Here is an 11,442-nt window from a genome sequence, read left to right as displayed (position 1 = left end):
TCAATCCCTGCCATTGGAGCAAACAATTTTGAGCTAAAGCCTCAATTAGTTTCTCTGATGCAACAGAACTGCAAGTTTCATGGACTTCCATCAGAAGATCCTTTTCAGTTCCTAACTGAATTCTTGCAGATCTGTGATACTGTTAAGACCAATGGGGTTGATCCCGAGGTCTACAGGCTTATGCTTTTCCCGTTTGCTGTAAGAGATAGGGCTAGAATATGGTTAGACTCTCAACCTAAAGATAGCCTGAACTCTTGGGATAAGCTGGTCACGGCTTTCTTAGCCAAGTTCTTTCCTCCTCAAAAGCTTAGCAAGCTTAGAGTGGATGTTCAAACCTTCAAACAGAAAGAAGGTGAATCCCTCTATGAAGCTTGAGAGAGGTACAAGCAACTGACCAAAAAGTGTCCTTCTGACATGCTTTCAGAATGGACCATCCTAGATATATTCTATGATGGTTTGTCTGAATTATCTAAGATGTCATTGGAGCATTCTACAGGTGGATCCATTCACCTAAAGAAAACACCTGCAGAAGCTCAGGAACTCGTTGACATGGTTGCAAATAACCAGTTCATGTACACTTCTGAAAGGAATCTTGTGAGTAATGGGACGCCTCAGAGGAAGGGAGTTCTTGAAATTGATGCTCTGAATGCCATATTGGCTCAGAAAAAAATATTGACTCAGCAAGTCAATATGATTTCTCAGAGTCTGAATGGATTGCAAGTTGCATCCAACAGTACTAAAGAGGCATCTTCTAAAGAAGAAGCTTATGATCCTGAGAACCCTGCAATAGCAGAGGTGAATTACATGGGTGAACCCTATGGAAACACCTATAATTCCTCATAGAGAAATCATCCAAATTTCTCATGGAAGGATCAACAAAAGCCCCAACAAGGCTTTAATAATGGTGGAAGGAACAGGTTTAGCAAATATAGTCTCTGATCTATCTAAGGCCACTTTAAGTTTCATGAATAAAACAAGGTCCTCCATTAGAAATTTGGAGGCACAAGTGGGCCAGCTGAGTAAAAGAGTCATTGAAACTCCTCCTAGTACTCTCCCAAGCAATATAGAAGAAAATCCAAAAAGAGAGTGCAAGGCCATAACCTTACTTGGTGTGGCCGAACCCAGAGAGGAGGAGGAGGACGTGAATCCTAGTAAGGAAGACCTCCTGGGACGTTCAATGACCAATAAGGAGTTTCCCTTTGAGAAACCAAAGGAATCTGAGGCTCATCTAGAGACCATAGAGATTCCATTGAACCTCCTTTTACCATTTATGAGCTCTGATGACTATTCATCTTCTGAAGAAGATGAAGACATTGATGAAGAGCAAGTTGCTCAATATTTAGGAGCAATCATGAAGCTGAATGCCAAATTATTTGGTAATGAGACTTGGGAGGATGAACCTTCATTGCTCATCAAGGAACTAAATACCTTGGTTAAGCAAACTCTACCTCAAAAGAAACAGGATCCTGGTAAATTCCTAATTCCCTGTAACATAGGCATCATGACCTTTGAGAAGGATCTGTGTGACCTGGGGTCAGGAATAAACTTAATGTCACTCTCTGTAATGGAGAAACTAGGAATCTTTGAGGTATAGGCTGCCAAGTTATCATTAGAGATGGAAGACAAATCCATGAAACAGGCTTATGGACTAGTAGAGGACGTGTTAGTAAAGGTTGAAGGCCTTTACATCCCTGCTGATTTCATAATCCTAGACACTGGGAAGGATGAGGATGAATCCATCATCCTTGGAAGACCCTTCCTAACCACAACAAAAGCTGTGATTGATGTGGACAGAAGAGAGTTGGTCCTTCAACTGAATGAGGACAACCTTGTGTTTAAAACTCAAGGATCTCCTTCTGTAACCATGGAGAGGAAGCATGAAAAGCTTCTCTCACTGCAGAGTCAACCAAAGCCCCCACAGTCAAACTCTAAGTTTGGTGTTGGGAGGCCACAACCAAACTCTAAGTTTGGTGTTGAACCCCCACATCCAAACTCTAAGATTGGTGTTGGGAGGTCCCAACAATGCTCTGAACATCTGTGAGGCTCCATGAGAGCTCACTGTCAAGCTATTGACATTAAAGAAGCACTTGTTGGGAGGCAACCCAATGTTATTTAATTACATCTATTTATTTTCCATTGTTATTTTATTTTTTTTAGGTTGATGATCATGTGGAGTCACAAAAACTACTGAAAAATCAAAAACAGAATGAAAAACAACATTAAAAATAGCACATCCTAGAGGAAGAGCATTCTGGTGTTTAAACGCTAGAAACAAGCACCAAGCTGGCGTTTAACGCCAGAAACAAGCATCAATCTGGCGTTAAACGCCAGAAACAGGCTACATTTGGGCATTTAACGCCAAAAACAGGCAGCAATCTGGCGTTAAACGCCAGGATTGCACACTAAGGGCGTTTTACACGCCTAATTGGAGCAGGGATGTTAAGTCCTTAACCCCTCTGGATCTGTGGACCCCACAGGATCCGCACTTATCCCACCTCTTCTTCTCTCCTCTTCACACCTTTTCATAAACCTCTTCCCCAAATACCCTTCACCAATTACCTCCATACCTCTTCCCCAAATGCCCTTAACAACTAACATCCATCCACTCTTCCCCATAAACCCCACCTACCTCCAAAATTCAAATTCTTTTCCCTCCCAAACCCAACCCTAATGGCCGAAACCTACCACCTACCCCATCCCTATATAAACCCCTCAACACTACTCCATTTTCACACATTATTACAAAGCTTTCTCTCCCTTGGCCGAATACACCTTCTCCCTCCATCTCCTCCATTCTCTTCTTCTTCTACTACTTTCTTTCTTCTTTTGCTCGAGGACGAGAAAACCTTTTAAGTTTGGTGTGGTAAAAGCATTGCTTTTTGTTTTTCCATAACCATCAATGGCACCTAAGGCCAGAGAAATCTCAAGAAAGAGGAAAGGGAAGGCAATTGCTTCCACCTCTGAGTCATGAGAGATGGAGAGATTCATCTCTAAGGTCCATCAAGACCAGTTCTATGAAGTTGTGGCCAAGAAAAAGGTGATCCTTGAGGTCCCTTTTAAGCTCAAAAAGAGCGAATATCCGGAGATCCGACAAGAGATTAGAAGAAGAGGATGGGAAGTTGGTATGCGAAATTGTTACTCAGGTTGTGAATTATTGTTCGAAATTGATTCCCTGGTGATGGCACCAAAAACGGATGCACAGAACCATGGTCTAAACATATCTTCACAACTTCGCATAACTAACCAGCAAGTGCACTGGGTCGTCCAAGTAATAAACCTTACGTGAGTAGGGATCGATCCCATGGAGATTGTTGGTATGAAGCAAGCTATGGTCACCTTGTAAATCTCAGTCAGGCGGATATAAAATAGTTATGGAGTTTTCGAAATTAATACTAAAATAAGGATAGAAATACTTATGTAAATCATTGGTGAAAATTTTAGATAAGCGTATGGAGATGCATTCATTCCTCTGAACCTCTGCTTTCCTGTTGTCTTCATCCAATCTGTCTTACTCCTTTCTATGGCTGGCTTTATGTAAGGATGTCACCGGTGCCAATGGCTACTTTCAATCCTCTCGGGAAAATGGTCCAAATGCTCTGTCACAGCACGACTAATCGTCTAGAGGCATCACCCTTGTCGTTGGTTGCATCCTATTCCTCTCTGTGAAAATGGTCCGATGCGCTGTCATTGCATGGCTAATCATCTTGGAGGTTCTCGATTATATTGGAATAGAATTTACTATCCTTTTGCGTCTGTCACTACGCCCAGCACTCGCGAGTTTGGAGTTCGTCACAGTCATTCAATCCCAGAGTCCTACTCGGAATACCACGAACAAGGTTTAGACTTTTCGGACTCTCATGAATGCTGCCATCAATCTAGCTTATACCACGAAAATTCTGATTAAGAGATCTAAGAGATACTCATTCAATCTAATGTAGAACGGAAGTGGTTGTCAGGCACGCGTTCATAGGGAATGATGATGATTGTCACGTTCATCACATTCAGGTTGAAGTGCGAATGAATATCTTAGAAGCAAAATAAGATGAATTGAATAGAAAACAGTAGTACTTTGCATTAATCCTTGAGGAACAGCAGAGCTCCACACCTTAATCTATGGAGTACAGAAACTCTACCGTTGAAAATACATAATTGATAATGGAGTTCATTGGTCTCGGCCCCAGAGGGGAACCGGAGTAACCAAGACTTGATCACAGGATCAAAATACAATCTAGGATGCTTAATACAATAGTAAAAAGTTCTATTTATACTAAACCAGTCACTAGGGTTTACAGAAGTAAGTAATTGATGCATAAATCCACTTCCGGGGCCCACTTGGTGTGTGCTTGGGCTGAGCTTGAATGTTACACGTGGAGAGGTCTTTCTTGGAGTTGAACGCCAGCTTTTGTGCCATTTTGGGCGTTGAACTCCACTTTGCAACTTATTTCTGGCGCTGGACGCCAGAATTGGGCAGAGAGCTGGCGTTGAACGCCAGTTTGCGTCGTCTAAACTTGGGCAAAGTATGGACTATTATATATTTCTGGAAAGCCCTGGATGTCTACTTTCCAACACAATTGGAAGCGCGCCATTTTGAGTTCTGTAGCTCCAGAAAATTTATTTTGAGTGCAGGGAGGTCAGAATCCAACAGCATCAGCAGTCCTTCTTCAACCTCTGAATCTGATTTTTGCTCAAGTCCCTCAATTTCAGCCAGAAAATACCTGAAATCACAGAAAAACACACAAACTCATAGTAAAGTCCAGAAATGTGAATTTAACATAAAAACTAATGAAAACATCCCTAAAAGTAACTAGATTCTACTAAAAACATACTAAAAACAATGCCAAAAAGCGTATAAATTATCCGCTCATCACAACACCAAACTTAAATTGTTGCTTGTCCCCAAGCAACTGAAAATCAAATAGGATAAAAAGAAGAGAATATACTATAAATTCCAAACTATCAATGAAACATAGCTCCAATCAAATGAGCGGGACTTATAGCTTTTTGCCTCTTGAATAGTTCTGGCATCTCACTTTATCCATTGAGGTTCAGAATGATTGGCATCTATAGGAACTCAGAGTTCAGATAGTGTTATTGATTCTCCTAGTTCAGTATGATGATTCTTGAACACAGCTATTTTATGAGTCTTGGCCGGGGCCCTAAGCACTTTGTTTTCCAGTATTACCACCGGATACATAAATGCCACAGACACATAATTGGGTGAACCTTTTCAGATTGTGACTCAGCTTTGCTAAAGTCCCCAATTAGAGGTGTCCAGGGTTCTTAAGCACACTCTTTTTTTTTGCTTTGGACCTTGACTTTAACCGCTCAGTCTCAAGTTTTCACTTGACACCTATACGCCACAAGCACATGGTCAGGGACAGCTTGGTTTAGCCGCTTAGACCAGGATTTTATTCCTGTAGGCCCTCCTATCCACTGATGCTCAAAGACTTGGGATCCTCTTTATTTACCCTTGCCTTTTGGTTTTAAGGGTTATTGGCTTTTTGCTCTTGCCTCTTGGTTTTAAGAGCTTTTGGCTTTTTCTGCTCGCTTTTTCTTTCTATTTTTTTTTTCGCCATTTTTTTTTCTGCAAGCTTTGTTCTTTGCTGCTTTTTCTTGCTTCAAGAATCATTTTTATGATTTTTCAGATTATCAAATAACATGTCTCCTTGTCATCATTCTTTCAAGAGCCAACATATTTAACATTCTTAAACAACAACTTCAAAAGACATATGCACTGTTCAAGCATTCATTCAGAAAACAAGAAGCATTGTCACTACATCAATATAATTAAACTAAGTTCAAGGATAAATTCAAAACTCATGTACTTCTTGTTCTTTTGAATTAAAACATTTTTCATCTAAGAGAGGTGATGGATTCATAGGACATTCATAACTTTAAGACAAAGTTACTAACTACTAATGATCATGTAATGAAGACACAAACATAGATAAGCACTTAACATAGAGAAAACGAAAAACAGAAGAAATAAGAACAAGGAATGAATCCACCTTAGTGATGGTGGCGTTTCCTTCTTGAGGAACCAATGATGTCCTTGAGCTCTTCTATGTCTCTTCCTTGTCTTTGTTGCTCTTCCCTCATTGCTTTTTGATCTTCTCTTATTTCATGAAGGATGATGGAGTGCTCTTGATGTTCCACCCTTAGTTGTCCCATGTTGGAACTTAATTCTCCTAGGGAGGTGTTGATTTGCTCCCAATAGTTTTGTGGAGGAAAATGCATATGAGGCATCTCCAGGATCTCATGGTGATGAGCTTCCTGCGCCTCTTGAGCTCTATGAATGGGCTCTCTTGCTTGCTCCATCTTTTTCTTAGTGATGGGCTTCTCTTTCTCAATGTGAATGTCTCCTTCTATGGAAGCTCCAGCTGAGTAACATAGATGGCAGATAAGATGAGGAAAAGCTAACATTGCCCCAGGAGAGGGCTTTTCGACTATTTTGTAGAGTTCAAGGGAGATGACTTCATGAGCCTCTACTTCTTCTCCAATCATGATGCTTTGGATCATGATGGCCCGATCCACAGTAACTTCAGATCGGTTGCTAGTGGGGATGATGGAGCGTTGGATGAACTCCAACCATCCTCTATCCACAGGCTTGAGGTCCAGTCTTCTTAGTTGAATCGGCTTGCCTTTGGAGTCAATCTTCCATTGAGCTCCTTCCACACATATGTCCATGAGGACTTGGTCCAACCTTTGATTAAAGTTGACCCTTCTAGTGTAGGGGCGCTCATCTACTTGCATCATAGGCAAGTCAAACGCCAACCTCACATTTTTCGGACTAAAATCCAAGTATTTCCCCCGAACCATTGTAACATGGTTCTTTGGATCCGGGTTCTTACTTTGATCATGGTTATTGGTGATCCATGCATTGGCATAGAACTCTTGAACCATTAGGATGCCGACTTGTTGGATGGGGTTTGTTAGAACTTCCCAACCTCTTCTTTGGATTTCATGTCGGATCTCTGGATACTCATTTTTCTTGAGTTTGAAAGGGACCTCGGGGATCACCTTCTTCTTGGCCACAACATCATAGAAGTGGTCTTGATGAGCTTTGGAGATGAATCTTTCCATCTCCCATGACTCGGAGGTGGAAGCTTTTGTCTTCCCTTTCCCTTTTCTAGAGGATTCTCTGGTCTTAGGTGCCATCAATGGTAATGGAAAAACAAAAAGCTTATGCTTTTACCACACCAAACTTAGAATATTGCTCGCCCTCGAGCAAGAAAATAAAGAATTAGATGAAGAAGAAGAAGAAAAGATGGAGAAGAGGGGGGAGGTGTGTTTCGGCCAAGAAGAGAAGAGAGGGTTGTGTTGTATGAAAATGAGGAAGAATGGAAGGCTTTATATAGGAAAGGAGGGTTAAGGTTCAGCCATATGGGTGGGTTTGGGTGGGAAATTGATTTGAATTTTGAAGGTAGGTGGAGTTTATTGGGTAGGTTTATGGGGAAGAGTGGGTGAATGTGAGTGGTGAAGGGTTAATAGGGAAGAGAGATGGAGGTGATAGGTGAAGGGTTTTGGGGAAGAGTGTTTATTGGGAATAGAGGATGATTGAGAAGAGAGAAGAGAGTGAGTGGAGGTAGGTGGGGATCCTGTGGGGTCCACAGATCCTGAGATGATCCTGTGGGCTCCACAGATCCTGAGGTGTTCAAGGATTTACAACCTTGCACCAAATTAGGCATGTAAAATGCCCTTGCACACAACTCTGGGCGTTCAGCGCCAGGTTGGTGCCCATTTTGGGCGTTCAACGCCCATTTGTTGCCCATTTCTGGTGTTGAACGCCAGAACCATGCTTGTTCTGGGCGTTCAGCGCCAGCTCTTCTCCAGGGTGCAATTCTGGCATTCAGCGCCCAGATGCTTGGGCGTTCAGCGCCCAGATACTGCTTATTTTGGGCGTTCAGCACCAGAACCATGCTCTGTTCTGGAGTTGAACGCCAGACAGGTGCTTCCTCCAGGGTGTGATTTTTCTTCCGCTGTTTTTGATTCTGTTTCTAAATTTTTCGTTTATTTTGTGACTCCACATGATCATGAACCTAAGAAAACATGAAAAACAAAAATAAAATTAGATAAATAAACATTGGGTTGCCTCCCAACAAGCGCTTCTTTAATGTCAATAGCTTGACAGTGGGCTCTCATGGAGCCTCACAGATGTGCAGAGCTTTGTTGAGACCTCCCAACACCAAACTTAGAGTTTGGATGTGGGGGTTTGACACCAAACTTAGAGTTTGGTTGTGGTCTCCCAACACCAAACTTAGATTTTGACTGTGGGGGCTTTAGTTGACTCTGCTTTGAGAGAAGCTTTTTCTGCTTCCTCTCCATGGATGCAGAGAGAGATCCTTGAGTTGTAAACACAAGGTTGTCCTTATTTAATTGAAGGATCGATTCTCCTCTATCTACATCAATCACAGCTCTTGCTGTGGCTAGGAAAGGTCTTCCTAGGATGATGGATTCATCCTCTTCCTTTCCAGTATCCAAGACTATGAAATCAGCAGGGATGTAAAGGCCTTCAACCTTTAGTAACACGTCCTCTACTTGTCCATAAGCCTATTTTCTTGAATTGTCTGCCATCTCTAATGAGATTTTAGCAGCTTGCACCCCATAGATTCCCAGTTTCTCTATTACAGAGAGGGGCATAAGGTTTATTCCTGAACCAAGGTCACACTGAGCCTTAAAGATCATGGTGCCTATGGTACAAGGTATTATGAACTTTCCAGGATCCTGTCTCTTCTGAGGCAATGTCAGTTGATCCAGATCACTTAGTTCATTGGTGAACAAGGGAGGTTCATCTTCCCAAGTTTCAATACCAAATAATTTGGCATTTAGCTTCATGATTTCACCAAGTAACTTGGCAGCTTGCTCTTCAGTAACATCCTTATTCTCTTCAGAAGAGGAATACTCATCAGAGCTCATGAATGGCATAAGGAGGTTCAATGGAATCTCTATGGTCTCTAGATGAGTCTCAGATTCCTTAGGTTCCTCAGAGGAAAGCTCCTTATTGATCACTGGACGTCCCAGGAGGTCTTCCTCCTTGGGATTCACGTCCTTCTCCTCTCTTGTGGGTTCGGCCATGGTAATTAATTTAATGGCCTTGCACTCTCCTTTTGGATTCTCTTCTGTATTGCTTGGGAGAGTACTAGGAGGGATTTCAGTGATCCTTTTACTCAGCTGGCCCACTTGTGCTTCCAAATTTCTAATGGAAGACCTTGTTTCATTCATGAAACTTACAGTGGCCTTAGATAGATCAGAGACTAAATTTGCTAAGCTAGATGGATTCTGCTCAGAATTCTCTGTCTGTTGTTGAGTGGATGATGGAAAAGGCTTGCTATTGCTAAACCTGTTTCTTCCACCATTATTAAAGCCTTGTTGAGGCTTTTGATCCTTCTATGAGAGATTTGGGTGATTTCTCCATGATGGATTGTAGGTGTTTCCATATGGTTCACCCATGTATTTTAACTCTGCTATTGCAGAGTTCTCAGGATCATAAGCTTCTTCCTCAGAAGATGCCTCTTGAGTACTGTTGGATGCAGCTTGCATTCCATTCAGACTCTGAGAAATCATATTGACTTGCTGAGTCAATATTTTATTCTGAGCCAATATGGCATTCAGAGTATCAATTTCAAGAACTCCCTTCTTCATAGGCGTCCCATTACTCACAGGATTCCTCTCAGAAGTGTACATAAACTGGTTATTAGCAACCATGTCAATGAGTTCTTGAGCTTCTGCAGGCATTTTCTTTAGGTGAATGGATCCACCTACAGAAGTATCCAATGACATCTTTGATAGCTCAAATAAACCATCATAGAATATATCCAGGATGGTCCATTCTGAAAGCATGTCAGAAGGACACTTTTTGGTCAGCTGCTTGTATCTTTCCCAAGCTTCATAGAGGGATTCACCTTCTTTCTGTCTGAAGGTTTGAACATCAGCTCTAAGCTTGCTCAGCTTTTGAGGAGGAAAGAACTTGGCTAAGAAAGCCGTGACCAGCTTATCCCAAGAGTTCAGGCTGTCTTTGGGTTGAGAGTCCAACCATATTCTAGCTCTGTCTCTTACAGCAAAAGGGAAAAGCATGAGCCTGTAGACTTCAGGATCTACTCCATTAGTCTTAACAGTATCACAGATCTGCAAGAATTCAGTTAAGAACTGAAAAGGATCTTCAGATGGAAGTCCATGAAACTTGTAGTTCTGCTGCATCAGAGAGACTAGCTGAGGTTTCAGCTCAAAATTGTTTGCTCAAATGGTAGGAATGGAGATGCTTCTTCCATGTAAATTGGAATTAGGTGCGGTAAAGTCACCAAGCATTCTCCTTACATTATTATTATTATTTTCGGCTACCGTCTCCTCTTCCTGTTCGAAAATTTCTGAAAGGTTCTCTCTGGATTGTTGTAATTTAGCTTCTCTTAGTTTCCTCTTCAGAGTCCTTTCAGGTTCTAGATCTGCTTCAACAAGAATATTCTTGTCCTTGCTCTTGCTCATATGACAAAGAAGAGGGCACAGAAATAATAATAATAATAATAATAATAATAGGGGTCCTTTATACCACAGTATAGAAATCCCTGTGTGAGTGGAAGAAGGGAAGGGGATAAAGAATGTAATGTAAGGAAAGAAACACAAGGGTGAGAATATGTTAGTAGATGAATAAATAAATAGAATGAGATGAGAGAGGAAAAATTTTGAAAATAATTTTTGAAAAAGAGTTAGTGATTTTCGAAAATAGTTTTTGAAAAAGGTTAGTAATTTTCGAAAATAGAAAATCAAAAATTAAAATAATTAGTTAATTAAAAAGAAATTTTGAAAAAGAGGGAGGATATTTTTGAAAATTAGAGAGAGAGTTAGTTAGGTAATTTTGAAAAAAATAAGAAACAAACAAAAAGTTAGTTAGTTAGTTGAAACAAATTTTGAAAAGATAAGAAGTTAGGAGGTTAGAAAAGATATTTTGCAATCACTTTTTTGAAAAAGGTAAGATAAGAAGATATTTTTGAAAAGATATGATAGAAATTAGTTTTTGAAAAAGATTTGATTTTTAAAATCTCAATTAATGACTTGATTCACAAGAAATCACAAGATATGATTCTAGAACTTAAAGTTTGAATCTTTCTTAACAAGTAAGTAACAAACTTGAAATTTTTGAATCAAAATATTAATTGATGATGTTATTTTCAAAAATTAGGTGATAAAGATAAGAAAAAGATTTTTGAAAAATATTTTTAAAATTTTCGAAAATAACTAAGAAAAATGAAAAAGATTTGATTTTTGAAAAAGATAAGATTTTTAAATTGAAAATTTGATTTGACTCATAAAAACAACTAGATTTTAAAAATTTTTGAAAAAGTCAAATCTAATTTTCGAAATTTATGAGTGAAAAAGGGAAAGATATTTTTTTTATTTTTGAATTTTTAATGATGAGAGGGAAAAAACATGAAAAAGACTCAATGCATG

At 40.2% G+C, this 11,442-nt stretch overlaps 2 non-coding genes across 2 annotated transcripts; one reads left to right on the top strand and one right to left on the bottom strand.

Moving 5' to 3' along the window:
• Positions 1–312: 312 nt before the first annotated feature.
• Positions 313–420, bottom strand: LOC112745640 (small nucleolar RNA R71). The gene has a single exon (XR_003173557.1). It is a non-coding gene; the product is annotated as a small nucleolar RNA R71 (small nucleolar RNA).
• A 9,414-nt stretch (positions 421–9,834) lies between these two features.
• Positions 9,835–9,942, top strand: LOC112745688 (small nucleolar RNA R71). Its single transcript, XR_003173603.1, has one exon. It is a non-coding gene; the product is annotated as a small nucleolar RNA R71 (small nucleolar RNA).
• The last annotated feature ends 1,500 nt before the right edge of the window (positions 9,943–11,442 follow it).

The sequence above is a fragment of the Arachis hypogaea genome, chromosome 14 (assembly GCF_003086295.3).
Source record: "Arachis hypogaea cultivar Tifrunner chromosome 14, arahy.Tifrunner.gnm2.J5K5, whole genome shotgun sequence".
In the NCBI taxonomy this organism is placed as follows: domain Eukaryota; kingdom Viridiplantae; phylum Streptophyta; class Magnoliopsida; order Fabales; family Fabaceae; genus Arachis; species Arachis hypogaea.
This window is presented reverse-complemented; position numbering and strand designations above follow the sequence as displayed.